This window comes from Piliocolobus tephrosceles, chromosome 18, assembly GCF_002776525.5.
Source record: "Piliocolobus tephrosceles isolate RC106 chromosome 18, ASM277652v3, whole genome shotgun sequence".
In the NCBI taxonomy this organism is placed as follows: domain Eukaryota; kingdom Metazoa; phylum Chordata; class Mammalia; order Primates; family Cercopithecidae; genus Piliocolobus; species Piliocolobus tephrosceles.
In genome coordinates, this window is record NC_045451.1 from 10,039,235 (window position 1) to 10,057,523 (window position 18,289).

Below are 18,289 nucleotides of genomic sequence, written 5' to 3' on the forward strand. Positions count from 1 at the left end.
GGATATCCTAGGCCCTCTTGGCTTTATTCTGCTTCCATGGGTCAGAGTGAAATGGCCAGCTGAAAGAGGCAATGCCTCTTCAATGGTCTGGGGTAAAGGATCTTTTCTTCTTTTTTAATCTCCTATCTGTAAAGAGACTTCATAAAGCACATTAACATAGATTTCTGAGAAAAACATATATATATGATATAGACAGCATTAAAAATACATAATTAGATCCAAAAGATCTAAAATCACAACAAATTTCCAGCAAGGTTTTCAGCACGTCCTCTCACTTGCTGCCCTTGCTCACCATGGAACCACTGGGAATCCAGGAGCATTGCTGTTACATCACCTGCTGAACAGCTGATTCCACACACCCCAATCCAAATCCCAAAGGGATGTGCAAACAATCTGTTGTGAAGAGACAAGTGACCCTCACTATTAGTGGACCCCATATTTGTAAATTCTCCTACTCGTTACAATGCATTTGTAACCCCCCAATCAATACTCACTGCACTTTCTCGGAAAGAGAAAGGGAGAAATCTGAGTCACCCACCGCACAAGTTTCCCAGCTGAAGCCCAGCAGATGACGCTTTTCCTTCCTGTTCCAGCTCTCAAGTGTCTTTCCTAGAGGTCTATTTATTAGTCATGATTTCCCTATTTTTGCACTTTTTCTTGGCGATTTCACCATTTAAATGACTCCTAAGCACAGTGCTGAAGTGCTATCCAGGGCTCCTAAGCAGGAGAAGGCTGTGGTGCACCTTAAGGAGGAAATATGATTAGATAAGCTTAGCTCAGGCATGAGTTACAGTGCTGCTGGCCGTGAGTTCAGTGTTAATGAATCAAGAATATGTATTACATAAGATGTTTTTCAATAGAAACACACTCATAACAAGTTTCTGTATTGATCCGTGGGTAAAAATGTTGTGACCTGAGGCTCTTAGAACCCAACTCTCTTATTTCCTCCAGGAGCAATGGTTCAGTATTACTTGATGACAGACAAAGCTTAAAAGCCTTCTAGATTTTGCCATATTAGTTATTTGATTCATTGAACTAATACAAAATACAAACCCCGAAAATGTCTGAAAGTATTTTAGGACAGTGCTATAAAAGGAAGGTAGTTTCTAAATTTAGGCTTTGTTCCCATCAGCAAAAATAAATCAACTGAGGATCTCTATACAGACATTTGAAGCTGAAACATTTATTTGGATTCCTTCTATAAAATAAATATCTCAGTTACTTAAAGCAAAGAAAGCATTGAGTCTTTTAGAGACATATACATATTACATAGAAACCAGTTGATCAAAATGCTTTCTAAGAATAACATTTCAGCCAGCCTCAGATTTTAGAGACCTATTGAACATTTAATTTTTTATGAAAAGACTCAGGCCTTAGGATTTATAAATTAAGTGAACAATAATTCAATATATATTAGGGTTACAATGATATCCATCAAGAGCAGGATCCCTCAACTTCTTGCTTTCTGACACAACAGATAAAGAAAACATTAGGATTAATTGTTAAACTGTTAAACATCCTTGTTAATTTAAAAAATAAAAATATGTAGATATTTAAGTTAGTCAAGCGAACAAACCCAGTTTGGCATATAGATTAATGGATGGAAAAATTATGTTAATCACTAAAGGAAAGCAATTAATGATGGAGATGCCACAACCAGTATGGAAAAAACCACAAAGACTAATGCATCTCTAACCCTTTTCATTTCTAAATTTTGTTCAGGCAAGCATGAGTAAAACCTGCATGCCTGCTAAGGCACTGTTGTAATTAAGCAAGTCTATTCTGCAAACTTATTATCACAATCTGGAGGGAAGACTTTCTTGAACTTTGAATGGCACCTGCAGTTCACCGAGCAGAACGGAGTTACAAGGACTCCAGTGTTACAAGGGATCAGAAGAAAGCAGTAGCCAAGAAAAGCAAAGAGTAGGAGAGGAAATCAGCAGACAAGTGAGTACTTCATAGTCTGTCCCAATGCTATGAAAAGATAGATGCCCATTCCTTCCAAAGAGTCTGAAACAGCTTTCAAGAGAGTGGCTTTCTAAGATTACATTTTGTAAAAAGAATGAGTCTTCTGAGATAGATGGGGCCTCAAAACTCTACCATCAAATAACATTACTGTATCATTAAAGAACAGCAATTATTCCTTTCGTGGCAAATTGTGAATGAGAGTTCATTTCTGATTTGGCTCTCAGCTTGACTGTTGTTGGTGTATAGGAATACTAGTTATTTCTGCACACTGATTTTTTGTATCCTGAGACTTTGTTGAAGTTTATTAGCTTAAGAAGCTTTTGGGCTGAGACTATGGGTGTTTTCTAGATATAGGTTCATGCAGGGACATGGGTAGAGCTGGAGACCATTATCCTTAGCAAACTAATAGAGGAACAGAAAACAAAATACTAAATTTTCTCACTTATAAGTGGGAGCTAAATGATGAGAACACATGGAAAACAACACACACTGGGGCCTGTTGGGGGGTGGAGGGTGGGAGGAGGGAAAGTATCCGAAAATATACCTAATGGCTACTACGCTTAATACCTGGGTGACGAAATAATCTGTGTACCACAAACGCCCATGACACAAGTTTACCTATGTAGCAAACCTGCATTTGTACCCTTGAACTTAAAACTTAAACAAATAAAAATAATAATAAATAATTTTTAAAAGAACAGCATTTAGTGAATTACTGTATTTAAAGGTTCTTTTAAATTACAGAACTCATATTTCTTACATAACTTTTTTGACTTCCTCCTTTTTCATATAGTTTCTTATTTTGTAGAATAATTTTTATTACAGAGGCTCCTAGCTAGCAGAGATATATGTAAGATACACAAACTAAAACTTCTAAAATGGATCATTTTTATGCTGCTACAAAATATTTGTTTCGTCATTTCCAATTTTACTATATATTCTCACTTTGGTAATGGGCTTAATGTTCCAAATTCCATGGGATACAAACATACATGAAGTTAATTTTTCTTCAATTCTTTCCCCAAAATTGCTGTAAGAAAATTGTCAGGTCCTGTTCTATTTAACACTTGGATGAACCCCTCTCTAGTTTTGTGGTAATTTTCCATTTGGAAGACTCATGCCAAGCCCAGTTTAAAATCACCATCACACATGTGACTGACATCTCAGCTCCTCTCTTCTCTCAGATATGAACCTCAAGGGATGTGAACGAGAAAAGGCTTGGTCATTTCCGTCCTTCTCTTCCAAGTGCCTGACGACAGAAGGTGTGTGCTGGTTTTGGCTGGGTCTCCCAGTCCTCTACCAAAGTTTTACTCCTCTGGCGCTGAATTTATTTATTTCTTTCTTTATTTGTCGTTGCCCAGGCTGGAGTGTAGTGGCACGATCTTGGCTCACTGCAACCTCCACTTCCTGGGTTCAAGCAATTCTCCTGCCTCAGCCTCCCGAGTACCTGGGATTACAGGCATAAGCCACCACGCCTGGGTAATTTTTGTATTTTTAGTAGAGACAGGGTTTTGCCATGTTGGCCAGGCTGGTCTTGAACTCCTGATCTCAGGTAATCCACCCACCTCGGCCCCCCAATGTGCTGGGATTACAGGCATGAGCCACCGCGCCTGGCCTGGCACTGAATTTAAATAGAAGTGGGAGAAGGGCAAATATCTTTTTCTTTCACTTCTCACTTTAGAGGCAGAGATGTTGGGCTTCTCTGGCCATCCAGTCATCTGAGGACCATGTGTGAGTTCTTCACACGACCATGTGAAAGTTCCTCCAGAGCCTTTCTTATGCACAGTTCCCTGACATGGGACATCTTCTACCCATCTCCATTGCCTGAACAGTAAAACCTGCCCTCACCAATATCACACACCTGGATTATTGTTGTCCCTTAGCCTATAGATCTGTGCCTATTTTAAAATCGTCACACTGTATCGTGACCTCAGTCATATCAAAGTCATATCACCATATCTCCTTCTCCACGTGTGTAAGACATTTCTCACTATATCAAGATGCCTTCAGATAGCAGAACACAGACAGATTATGCAATATCATTTTGTTCAACTGACAAACATATCTTAATTCAAAGAGATTAGATGCGTCACTAAGGGTAGGTAGTTTGATGTAAATTCAGAGAATATTAATTACAGAAGAAGACTACAGAAATATTTTAGAAGATCTTAAAATATATTAGGGATATTTTAGAAATATTTTAGATACATTAGATACCTCATTTCTATAGATTAATTTAGTCAGGGATATGTAAGTAGCAAATACAAAATCTGGTTCTTGCCAATATTATAGTCAAGATTCATATCTTGGACACTCATTTTATCATATCAAAATGAGTGGCAAACTTTTCATCTCAAAAGTTAGATGACATTTGGGAAATAAAAAGAAACAGTTACCCACATGTATCATTTATTAGCTCTAATCTTTTAAATTATACACCAATAATGATATTTAAAATGATACAGAGTCCATATTTTTTAACAACTAAAATTTATCATGCATCTTAAAGTTAAACTTGTTTTGAGTTACCACTACTACTAACTCGTATTTATTTTACCATTTCAAGTAGTGCATATTTGACTAATAAAAAGGCATTCAGTTTTATTAATATGTCAACAAATAGGCTGTAACACCTCATTAGTTTAGATGCTGGAGAAATAAATGAGTTTTGAGTGTGCCAATTTACTAATAAGTTTGGAAATTGACTTGTTCCCTCTTGATTTGTGTCTAAATGTATTAACGCTTCTGATAATTAAATTAAAATCAGGTCCCTACCACACACTCACAAGAGACTAAACAGATGCAAAAGAAATGTTTAATCATATTAGTGGCATCTTTCATTCAAAGCACTTTATGAAATTTTAAGCAATTCACTCAATTATTTTTGTATCTCAACTTAAAAGAGTATTAAATACCTTTTTTCTGCTCATGGGAAGAAATTATAATTCCATTCCAACTGAGACCACAGGTGACGAGGTGTATTTCTTTTTTGTGTGTGAAAATTTGCCAAAGTTAATGATTACCTGGAGAAGAATATTTTAAGTTATGTAATATTAACTTCTATTAATGAATTGGTTCCTTCCAAAGAGCTCATAATTAATCGTGTAAAAGTGTACTATGATGACCATATTACCGGAAAACACATCTGCAGCAAAGTAAAAGCTAAGGAAAAGGTTGTATTCCTGCAATCCTAGAATCCTGCAAAACATGCTTCTACATCTCATATAAAAGGGATATATTAACTGACTCAATATCCCTTTTATATCAAAGGCTAGGCATGGGAATCACGTTCTTCCCTTACTCTAGCCCATACTGTAAAATGTATCACATGTTGCTAGCTTTTATACCAGCTCATGTTACTGTATCCTCCCTGGGTCACCTAAGAACTCTTCCTTGATTTTTATTCTCCTATTTTTAACTTTTCACTGGAATCCTTCAGGACTAAACTTGTTGACTATGAACTTAATATCTCCACTCCTCTCTTCCCTCTGGCATGTACCCTATTTCCTGGTTTATTCTATTGTAGTTTATAATAACCACTAGTTCCTGAGAATAGGCAACATGCATTTATCTTTTAGTTACATGCTTCCTTACCACCCAAGGGAAGCATTCTTCAGTGTGCTGAGCACTCAAAAAAACAGTTTAGCAAAAATGAAACTGACAAAATATCTAAATTAGATGTATACCAAAAGGTCTTAATTTATGTCTTATCTTAATTGAAATCTATACTATAATCTGGTAGTCTTTTTCTGTAATTGAAAACCTGTACTAAATTTAAGAACTATTAAGTGCAATTTTGTATCATAAATTGGATCCTGGTACAGAGAAAAAAAAAATCAGTGGCAAAGCCCATGATATCCAAATAAAGTGCGGAGTTTAGTTAATAGTAATGTACCAACACTGGTTTCTTAGTTTTAATAAATGTATCATGGCAATGGATGATGTTAACTTTAGAGGATACTGGATAAATAGTAAACTCTCTGTACAATCTTTGTGAATTTTCTGTGAATTAAAAGTTATTCCAATAAAAAGTCATGAAATAAATGTGTATTATCAGAATCAGAAAACAACGCTAATCTTACAGTGGCATATATTGAATTTGTTTCTCAAAGAAAATGATGAAATTGACTGAGCAGGTTGTAGTTAGGAAACTAGAACATTATTTTTTCCCATGTTTTTTGGATTAGGAAATAAAACAGTAAGTTTAAAGTGACTACTTTCTAATAATGATTGAAATAAAACAAAGGAGGGGAGAGAGGAAAAGGAAGGGGAGGGGAGGAGGAACCAAATTAGATAGGCGTCAGATTAGAAACTGAAGCCCTAGAACATGGATTTATGTTCAACGTGCAAGAAAATTCCTTAGAATAAAATGATGGCTGATATAATTTAACAAGCAAATGCCCTGTGCTAAAATAAGACTGCTAATCTGATTTTTAAACTATGCACAAAATATTGTTAAGTCTAGTGCCCAAAACAGTGTGATTTGGAAAGCCTCTTCTCTCCTTCACCACACTGAGCTAATGGGAGTATAGAATAAACACACGCATATCCATGTATTTTGGGAAGTATAGATTAATTTATCAGTGCGATGAACATTCATACTTGAACACTCAATTTAAGGTAATATTAGTGTAATTTTCTGTAGCTTAAAAGAAAGACAATATACGTTTTCCTTACCATTTGTTAATGATAATACTTTTTTAAATTGCATTCACCACTGAAAAATTTTATGACAGATTCCGCCTAAATCGCCTAAATGAGATCAAAGCTAAAGGATCAAATACGACAGCAGTGTTCTTTTCACAGTTAGGTTTAAATAAACCAAATGTAGAAGGAAGATGACAGATATGAAAACATGATTTTAAGGTCAAATTCATGCTAATATGTAAGGTTATCTTCTTGGCTGTTAAACTGATAAATGAATATTGATCATGCAGGAAAACACTTTAAAAGTTATGATCAATGAATATTGATCAGGCAGGAAAACACTTTAAAAGTTATCAATGTTCAAAAATTTTTCTTTGAAATTTCTATAGTCATAGTATACCTAACCAAAAACAAGAATTGGGTCATCTTTGAATTTTAAAACATGCATAGAGTAGCCTGTACTAAATATACATTAGCTTCTATTTAAATATAAAATGAATAATGTTTTAGAGAAATGGAGGAATAAATACTGTTTATTTGCATATCAGGACTTCATATTTTGGGGGGTTTTAGAAACTCAAGTCATAGCTATTGAAAAAAATGAATGGTACAGTTAGACTCCCTCTTGCTTTAAGCTTTCCATTGCTATGGCAAACAAAGAAATACAATTAGAGACATAGCTTTATTTGATCAAAAATATAAAACATACCCTTTTTGATCATGATGAAAGGTAAGGACCACTTGCTCCCAGGTTACACCCTACTACTCACTGCAGCTTCCAATGGGACACACTTGTCTCAGCAATCTGTGGAACTGATGCTTTGGGCTTAGAATGGATCTGGAAACTTGCTTCCACACTTGTGGGCTGATAGGCTCCCCCAAAAGATAAATGTTGTTCTAAAGTGTATTGCAAACTGCAAATATGTGTTTCAAACAGCACTGTCACCATGGGATTGTCATATAAAGCACACAACAATATGCAGTCATACATATACCAAATCTATCTTTAAAAATAATACTATTTTTATGCTACGAGTAGCCTATTTTACAAATAAATTCAGTGATGGGGTTGTGCACGGCACTCACATAATTAAGACCTCAGGTAAAGCATATATCACCTGACTAATCCAAGTAATCTTTTACTGTGTACATAACCATGGGAACTATAAGTTCTACTGGTCCCTTTAGATTCCTTCACTCTCATTGTTCTTGTCCTGCTGTCCTGGAGGCTGGTCTTCATGGATTGCTGGAGAATGTTCCATGCTTCCAACTGGGTTCTGACAAAAGAAAGTGCCAGCAAGAGATGAGAGGAAGCAAGGAGGAGTGCTGCTTATTCCCTCACTCCCTCTCTGCAGGCTGTAGTCGGCTCTGCTAATTGCTCCCTGCTATCTCTTCTCCTCAACCCTGATTCCTGATGGGTGGCCCCTTTCTCAAGGTCAACTCCAATGAGGGTCACCAATCCCTTCTCTCCTCCTGTAGGCCTGGTGGTGGCAGAGGTCACCTCCTGCTTTCTCCTCTTTTTGGTTGCCCTAACCTGTCTATTAACTGCCTTGTCCAGAGTAAGGCTTCTCTAATCCCTCCTTCTGAGAACACCTTCTATTTCCTCCGGGAACCCTGGCTGATGAAGTGACGATTACGCATGCCTTCCAAGAATCCCTCTGATTTCTCTTCCGCTCTTGAGAAAACAAAAACAAAATTCCTGAGTTCTCAGACACTTACATTCAATACTAGACAAAGAGTTTAGAATACCTAGAAAATGTTTTACTCTTATGTATACTCTTCATGTAGAAAAAATTCACGTATATCGGTATATCCAGAAGACAAAACCCATTCTTACATCCTAGGGAAAAATAATATATGATAAACTCACAAAAAAACTGCCTGTGAAGACTTTCATTTAAAATGTTGGGCAGCAAGTGCATTCACGCAGAAACGGAAAATCAAATACCCCATGTTCTAATTTGTAAGTAAGTAGAACCTCCACCACCCCAGGCCTCATGGATATAAAGATGGCAACAATAGACACCGGGGACTACTGGAGTTGAGAAGGGGTAGGAAGGACAGCGGCAAGGGTTGAAAAATGATTGGGTACTATAGGGTGATGCAATCAATCAGACTCCAAACTTCAGCATCGCACAGTATACCCAGGTAGCAAACTTACACATGTACCCCTTAAATCAAAAATAAAAGTTAAAACAATAAAAATAATTTAAAAAGTTAGATAGCTATGATAAGTAGCTCATATTGTTTAACATGTGTTTAGTAAAACTGGAAAGTTAACTTGTATCTAATAGAATGATTTTTTTTGTTTTCTAGTGAAAGCAAGTAGGAGTAGTTGTTGCGTATTTACTAGAAGAGCTGATATATCTAAAGTGAACAATGACTTTTCAAGATATGTATGAACAAGATAGGAAGTGAACAATGAATTTTCAAGATACATAGCTTGGGATGATGGCGGGAAAAATAGAGCTTTCTTATTTTCCAGGAACACAGTTCGAGGTAAAGGCAGGGCCATCTAAATGAAGGTTCACATACGAAAGTATGTTCAGCAATGGTTGGCAGCACAGAAAATGCTGAATTTCTCTCTGCAAAGGTTAAACTATTTGCCAATTCTGTGATTTTTTTTTTTCCGATTTTTTATTTCATAATTCTAATGTCAAATTACTTGACTTTTTGCAGTCTCATTATGGGAACATTTCTAAATACTAAGTGGGAATTTGTAATTAATATTAGTGCATTTCCACTGGGTCCAATCCTAATGCTCAGTGTTACTGCATGCCCTTGGAAACTACTTATACCTGATAAGATCAAGACTTTTGTTTTTCCAACTTTACTCTGTGAAAGTAAGATTCCAATATTCTTCTCTACTGAACCACATTTTCTTTTTTCCAATATGGTGGAATATGTTATACAAATGCTTGTTCTGTTGTGCTAAAGTTGATTAAATTCCTAAAATACATAACTGGTATTTATTAGCTACATCATCCCTTCAGGAGTGAGTTAGTGAGTTTTCTTCTTGATATGTTAAAGTCAATGCAACATGTACCCTTCTGGAACTCCGAAGTGAAATAATTGTTTGGTTCAGGTTTTATATTTTTTGTGATATAAAAACATAAACTTTTTAAATGAATAATTTTTAAGTATCTACAATGGATACACTGTTGTTAAAATATTACGTTCTGTGACATTGTTTAATGTACTGCAAGTTTTTGCTATAGATAATTAAAATCACAGGCTGTAGGACTTCTAAAGGGGCTATTTCCATTTGTTAACAAGAATTACGAACCTGAATTCATTTTTGTTTTGACAAGAATTATTCTAGCTCTGAATATACTGACTGTGAAATTTTGCATTGGGAAAACTTTTGAATTATTTTAGTTTTCCTATGGCCACAGATTTTCTTGCCAAAGCAGGCACTGGCGGTTCCCCAGGGAGTGGTATATAAGTTGGTTCAAAATCGAAAAATGGCATTATAAGAAGTTTCAACACATTTTCCAGTGAATGGTCCTTTGGAATACATTAAGCCATGTACAAACCGTATCAAAAGTCAAATGCTTATATGCTTATAGATATATGCAAATGCTTATAGTTATCTATAAGCAATGCAATCTTATGCAAATTGCTTATAGATAAAATTTTTAAAGATCTAAGCACATTTTCTGATGAGTCTCAAATGAACAATTCTTATTGATATTAGAATAAAGCAAGCAAGAATGGCCTTATAACTGAAAAATTCAGCATCAGGGTCATTCAATCTTTCAAAGCTTTTCTGCTTCTCCAATGTTTAGGGGGGCATGATGCTTTTATAATTGTTCACACATGATTTCAAGAAGGAAAGCAAAAAAGGAAAATGAAAGAGAGAAAGGAAGAATGGAAGGGGGATGGAGAAAAAGGGAGAAGAAAGGAGAGGAAAGAAGAAAGAGCAAAAAGCAGAGTGTGAGAGAAGGGGAGAGGGAGGAAAGAAGGAAGGAAGCCCCCCTCACCAAGGACACACATAGAATAAAATCTATATTAACATATGAGGGATTTAAAAATATTTTGCAATGGATTTTCATTTCCTAAAAATTCTACTTTAATAAAGCTTCTTTCCATGATTTTTGGCTTCAACAGAAGGAAAGAAAGGTGTGACTGTGTTTGAAAGCTGACTTTCTTGAATTTTCACTGAGTCTTAAAAGCCTGTGTGCATGGGGGAAAGAAAGGTGTGCACTTCCAGTAGGGCTGTGAAAGAAAAACCCAGATAGGGTGGATAGGAAGCTAAAAGCAAGAGGGACAGCACAGAAGGAACGTATCCTGCTTTTATTTGTAATCGTAGGAGACAGTTTCCCTCCAGTGGATTCCATAGCAAGACATGTGGTCAAGGCCATTTAAAATCATTACATAGATTATTTGGTTGGGAAAGAACATGAAATAGTGGTCTTGAGTCTCCTTCCCTCAGCAACATTGTAACATGGAAGGGATTCAAAACTCCCTGCATATGCCCTAGCAAGGACATGGGATTGGTCTGCCAGCAAGCCACTATGGTGAGGGTCTAGTTGTCCCCAGGACATAGACTGACAGTGCTGGGTGCAAGACAGACTTCAGATAGAAAATACAGCTGATGTGTAGGGATCTTCAATGGCTGCAAGAAATGAGGTGAGTCTGAGTTACCAGGGACCACTCTAACTACTGGAGGAATACAAGGGAACGTGATGTCACCATTGTGATTTTATAAATTTGATGGGGCCTTTTAACATCTTTTTAATATTTAAATTTTCATTTAAAATTGTTTAAAAATCAGGGTTGCCACATTTAATAAATAAAAGTACAAATAAATTTTATTTGTATTTTTCAATATTTTCAAAAATTATTCATTGTTTACCTGAAATTCAAATTTAACAGTATTCCTATATTTTACTTGGCAAGCCTATTTATAATGAAACAGCAAGTATCATCTTCTCTCTCATCTTTGGAAAGCAGGGTTATATTAGTTTCATAAAATAAAAAATATTCATTTTTTTCCCAACCAAGTTGATAACTTGTGACATTTTTATTTTACTGTATGAGCTAAACATAAAACATGTTTTTCTCTCTAACTTACATATTAGCACTGCTATGAAACAAGGGAAGCAAATGCCAGCAACTGTCTTTGAAGAGGTTTCAAATAGTATGAGATTTTTCACCACGGATAAAATCAGAACATACAACAGCATGATATGAATGACCTATGTTTGAAATTCTTTGCTTCTTATAAAGAAGTTTTTGAATTGAATAATTTGTCTGCCTCTAGACCAGACTTTGTGACTGAGGACAAATGAAAAGAATAATAAATGTTTCTCTAAAGAAATAATGAGATCCTACGTGTGTGTGTGTGTGTGTGTATGTGTGTGTCTATGCATATGTATATATGTTTATAAGTATGTATGCACGTCTGTGTGTGCTTGCGGGTATGTGTGTGTGTTTTCAATTCTCCTGATGAGGGATTGGGAAAAAAGGCAAAGAAAAAGATTCTAGAAATAGTTGGAGAACTTCCTTTCTTGTGGGTGTCAGTGAGCACTAGGGATGAGCGGCCCAGAGACCTGGGAGGAGGAGGAAGCCACCTTCTAACTATTGCAACAATGAACAGATAACAACTCCAAGGCACATGCAATCTAGGAGAGCCCAGGTAGTCGACTTAGCAAAGAAATCTGAGACCCTAAACCAACAATATGATGTGCCACCTTTTCTTTTAAGGTCTGCAGGTCCCTGGGGAAATTCTCCTTAACACCGCATGTTCTCACTCATAGGTGGGAACTGAACAATGAGCTCACTTGGACTCGGGAAGGGGAACATCACACACTGGGGCCTATCATGGGGAGGGGGGAGGGGGGAGGGATTGCATTGGGGAGTTATACCTGATATAAATGATGAATTGATGGGTGCTGACGAGTTGATGGGTGCAGCACACCAACATGGCACATGTAGACATATGTAACCTGCACGTTATGCACATGTACCCTAGAACTTAAAGTATAATAAAAATAAAATAAAATAAAAAAAATAGAAAAAAAAAAAAAAAAGACACTTGGGAGAGTGGTACAGTGCGAGGAAGAAGGGAACCTCATTGTATGCGCAGCAACCTTACCTGGCCCAGCGCTCACACTCAGAATCTGGCCTGAAATACGTTGGTAGACCCACCTGTTTTTATTATAGCTCTTTAACCTCAAGTGAAACAGGTATTTTAAGTAGTTTCCTGGCTTTTCCTAAATAAGAATTGGAGGGACTATTTCCTAGGTGAGGTTATGTCTCAGTTTTCTTATAAGTAAAATGGGAATATTTATATTACCTAACTAAAGGGTTGTTTGGGAAAATCATATGAGATAATGCATGTAAAGCACTGATCACAGTCCCTGCTGAGGAGATAAACGTAAACTAGAACAGTAATACTACTACTTATAATTACTCCATAACCAATACTGTAAAGTAAGTAACTGTGCTAGGGGATAAGAAACCAGATTGCTCGAAACTTGAAATAAAAAATAGAGCAAAACAGAATTCGTCACTGAGAGTAGAGGCAAACTGTATCAGGTGATTTGAAAGTTTCTCTATATTTCAGGCTCAGCCAAGAACAATTCTCTATTTGAATAGAGCAAGCGACAGTCTTCCTGAAGCAAATGGCAATTCACTCACTCGCTCATTCGATATTTATTGATTAGACAGCTCTTTCAGCTGTAATATCACCAGAGCATCTTAAATGGTCTCCCTGATCCTCTTCTCTCTTCTCCCTGCAACCCCCACACCCCACCCACTTGTAACACAGCAGCCAGATTGTTCTCTAAAGAAAAAAAAAAAAACTCATAAATCAGAGACGGTCAAATACCTGCTTAATACTGTCCAGTGTCTTCTCAGAGAACTGCAGATAAAATCCAAGCGGCGTGCCACGGCTTACAAAGCCCTACTCAGTCAAGTCTCCCACTGACTTTTCCAAACATGTTATTCAATTCTACCCACCATATTCACTTCATTTTTGTTCCTCAAGTGCACCAAATCTCTCCCTAATCTCCAAAATCACTTCCCTGATCCACCGGTGGCTCATCGTCTGGAGCCAGCAGGCGGCCTCCTCAGACAAGAGTCGCCCTTCATCTCCGAAATCACACTTTTTTTTTTTTTTTTTTTGAGATGGAGTTTTGCTTTTGTTGCCCAGGCTGGAGTGCAATGGCACGATCTCAGCTCACCGCAACCTCTGCCTCCCAGGTTCAAGCAATTCTCCCACCTCAGCCTCCAGAGTAGCTGGAATTACAGGCATGCGCCACCACACCCGGCTAATTTTGTATTTGTAGTAAAGTAGGCGTTTCTCTATATTGGTCAGGCTGGTCTCGAACTCCCGACCTCAGGTGATCCACCCGCCTCGGCCTCCCAAAGTGCTGGGATTACAGGCACAAGTCACCACGCCCGGCTGCACCACACTTTAAAAAATCCTTCTACAGCATTTATCTTCATCTATTTTTTTGTTTACTGTTAAGTATTTACTCTGAGCCCCCTCCTCTAAAACAAAAACTTTAATAGGACCTGGCTGCTTTATCCCCAGCACCTAACTCAAAGTCAACAACCACATGTTTAATTAATGAAAATTTCTTATGCTTTGTTCTCTGCTCGTTTACCAGCATCTTTTCCACACAACTTTCTGAAGAAGGCTATATATATATTTCCCCCTCCTCCCCACCCACACACACCATTCAGGCCCCATGTTATTGCCTTTTCTCACAGTCTTGGATACTAGGCAGAGGGAGTCTCCAGGGTGGGGAAGAAAGGGGCAGGGTGGGGTGGAATCCGCAATGAGTGAGTCTCATGGGGGTGAGATGGGCAGTGCTGGACCAACAAGTCCTAGAATAAATGACAGAGGGAGGGCCAGGGCATCCTCAGCTCTAAACAGGTGGGCCTGAGGGCCACCGGCACTGAAGGTGTTTGGCTCTCACCCACTCCAGCACGGCCAGGCCAGAAAAGGAGACAGTTTCCTGGCTCCAGCATCCCTATATCCAAGTCCTGCAAAGGGGTCTCTTGTTTGGCTATGAGATGAACAAAGATAGCTCAGAAGCTCCCAGCTTCCAGAGTTACGTGGGGCTGGGCCTGAGAAAAGCTGGGAGGTCAGCAAGGGTGAACGAAGGGAAGTCGTTGCTTTCTGGAACACCAGCACCTCAGAGCCTGCTTAAACCGTTTTCCCGCCTGCTGACCCCTGGACTGGGGCCAGACCGGCACACGCCAAGGAATGGGTACACACCATTCCTCTTGTGAAGTTCACAAAATACAGATTGGTCAGCAGAGGGAAAAGATCATAATGCTGAGGTAGGTGTCAGTGGCCTGTTTTTTCAAAATTAATTTCCCCGTGGAGATGGGTGGAAAGTTGAAGTTGTACTTGGTGCGCGCTAAGGCTGGATACCCAGCGGGTAAGGAAGATCAGGCACTTGGTTCAAGTAGGCCGTGATGAGATAAGGTTGGAGCCCACGCTGAAGAGCACCCGAGCGAGCGGCCCAGACGCAGATGCCTTCCTGGGGAAGGGTCCGTACGAGCAGTCCTTAAAGGCGCAGCGGCAGTAGCCAGTGGCGCGGGATAGAGTGGCGGCGCCTTTGCCGCGCTCCACCCGCCTCTGGCTCCTGTCCAACCTCGCCAATGGCAGCCTGGCCTCTAGTGTCCTGCCCTCGTGTATTTTCGGCCACGAAGTTCACGGCATCCCCACAGCAGGCGATCACGGGGGCAGCAGCGCCCAGACTCTGGCAAAGGCAGCCTGTGCCGGCAGGAAGTAGGCGAGCAGCACCAGGCCCCAGATGAGCACGCAGGGACCCATGATGTTTGTGACTTCCGGCGGATGATGAGCAAGTGGATGACGTCAGTCTTCCCTCGGCTGTCTGCTGCGCCACTTTGGTGGCGGCCGCCGATTACCCCCGGGGAAGGTTAAAGATTATACGAGTTTTCAAATAAAAACCACACACATACACAAAACATAATTATCATCTCCACGAATTTTTTTAATTACTTTTCCCTATCCTGCAGGGCAAACACACAAAGTTAAAATGATATGCATTTGATTTAGTTTATTATTGAGGTGAAGGGTGAGAATAAAAAGCATTTAAACTTGTATAAATCTAATAATTACTGGTAATAAATAAAATAAGGTAAAATCTCATTTTAAGAAATTATCAGTACTCAGCACACGCTAAATATTTAAAAATCTGTATTTCTAGTTCTGACTCCTTGGGCGCTTACCCCACAGTTGCTGGTTGCCATTCCATATCATTCTTCCTCTTTATGTTACTGTGAAGTCACTATCAGCAATATCAAAGTCATTCACTTCCTAAGCAAACCCGCGGTTCCTTCAGTAGCACCATCTTCATCCTCTCCCCTGACCTAGCATATCAGATAGAGAGGATATCATTTTCAAAATGTAATTCCTCGCACACCTCCTTTGTCCCAAATATCCAAGTAGTCATAAAATCCGGGTGCAGCTTACTCTGAAGTGTGTCACAATTTCCTCCTTCGCTTTAATTTTAAAAATCTCCCTTTTTATCCAGAGCTGTATCTCTCTGGTAGTATTCAAGTTTGTCTTTATATTCTAAATTCTTTCTGCTCTAGTCCATCTTCCATGCAGCCGCAATAAATTTTTCAAATCTATGACTACTACATACCTAATCTAAGTTTGCAACCTAAAATTGCCCTACATTGTGTATATCTTATGAGATTGTATATCATATAAGATTGTATATCATATGAGATATGAAATATTTTTAAGATCTTTCAACTTCTATTTCTCTATCTAGCCACATCCCTGTTTCGCATATCTCAGAAAATAGAGCACAGATAAACTGACAGACTATGTGGGAAATCTATATAGCAAGCCATACACTCCTCAAGGGTACAGACCCTGCCAATTACCTCACAGAGGACCTGGTGTATAACAGGCAGTTGAATTTATAGCGTGTCTTATTGCGTTGAGCTAAACTGAATTTTATTTTTAATTTATATGGGTACATAATAGTTACACATATTTATGGGGCACATATGACATTTTGATACAAGCATATAACGTGTAATGATCAAATTAAGGTAACTGGGCTACTTCCAAGTGTTTCAAATTCTAAGTGTGGCAGAATTTAATGGCAAAATCTGCTCAGTGACATGTTTCTATTTGTTAAATAAGAATTCATTATTTGTTTCCCGAAATACAGGACCCTCCTTTACAGTATACAAAGAAAATAATTCCATTATAATGAGAAATATCAAATTGTCACCATATATAACGTCAGCTATGTATATTATATAAGCCAAAGAATGACACATGAACCATGATAATCAACTAAGGAGGATAAATGATGAATTAATAATGAGAAACACAGGAAGAAACAGTGTAATTCACATTTCATTTGAAAATATAATTACATAACTTCAAAATTAAATAATTGCCTATTGCATGGCATAGTGCTTTTCAAAACTGCAAGCTGTCTCTCCATGCTATTTACAATACAATTCAGGAGCTATCATAACCCCCTCAAGTCCCTTTGGAAGCTGTGTTGTCACTTCTAATACAGATGTCACAACAATAATAATTGTAAATAGCAAGACTAACAGCTAATGCATAGTTCATAGTAATAAATGATACGGGAAACTGCATATTTACACAAACTCCTCAGGTAATTATGGTAACAGTAAGTGACTATCTGGTGGCACACAAAAGGATAGGTTTCCTAAAAAGCACCTATTTTTTCATTACACAAGAGATGAGACATCGTGATTCGATAATATCTAGATGATTTTATAGAAAACATGCTAGATTATTACTTTTTGCAACATTATAAGCCAAATATAAATTAGTCAAATATAAATGAGGAAAGCAAGTTGTATTTCCTTGGATAACTATGAAATGAATCAGATAAACATAAAGTCACTCATATTTTCATATATTATACTTCCTATAGTATAGGACTATATTCCTGATTCAAAATAATTCAAAATGAATCACCTCATATTCCTGATTCAAAATAAATTCTTATTTTGTTCCCTGTCAAATTTCTTATTTGTGTTACAGTAAGCACTTGTTTTTTATTCCATTCATCTTTATCATTTAAAAATGGTCTATGATCTTATATATGAATTGTCAGAAACTCCAGGAATTACTGTGTTTGCCACATGACCTCTTCTCTTTAGGCAGGTGTAATAGCATATGATGTGTTTTCATAACTCATTCAGTCATTTCTTAAACTTATCTTCCTCTTTACTTTATAACATTATTAAATAAGAGTGGCTAATATTTTGCCTGTATCATATTCCAGACCGAATTGATCCTTACCAAAAATTTTACTAAGGTTAAAATGAGTCATTCAGATCTCTTTGACATTGCTACTTATTTATAACTTCCTAGGTGCTGAATGCCTTCATGGTCTTTCCTCCTTCCTATTTAAGAAAAGAAAAAGTGAAAAAAAAAATGAAAGAAAGTTACTATTTCTCCCAGTATCAATATAAAAGTAATTTAGATTATTCACCAGGAAAGAATATTTCATTACAGACACAGAAGAAGGCGCCTTCTCTCCTTCTTTCCTTTTTTCCTTCCTTCCTTTAATCCCTCCCTCCTTCCCTCCCTCTCACTTTTCCTTCTTTTTTTTTCCCTTGAGTCTTTGAGATTTTTCAGATTATATCGCACACATCGCTAACTGATCACTGAATAAGTTGG

At 37.7% G+C, this 18,289-nt stretch overlaps 1 protein-coding gene and 1 long non-coding RNA gene across 2 annotated transcripts in view; both read right to left on the bottom strand.

Annotated features, from left to right (window-relative positions):
* Positions 1 to 18,289, bottom strand: part of DOK6 (docking protein 6) — a 422,926-nt gene that overhangs the window by 346,580 nt on the left and 58,057 nt on the right. The gene's annotated exons all lie outside the window — the stretch shown is intronic.
* Positions 13,264 to 15,066, bottom strand: LOC111550674. The gene is made up of 2 exons (XR_002734147.1): positions 14,849 to 15,066; positions 13,264 to 13,405 (listed from the first exon to the last, which is right to left on the bottom strand). It is a non-coding gene; the product is annotated as an uncharacterized LOC111550674 (long non-coding RNA).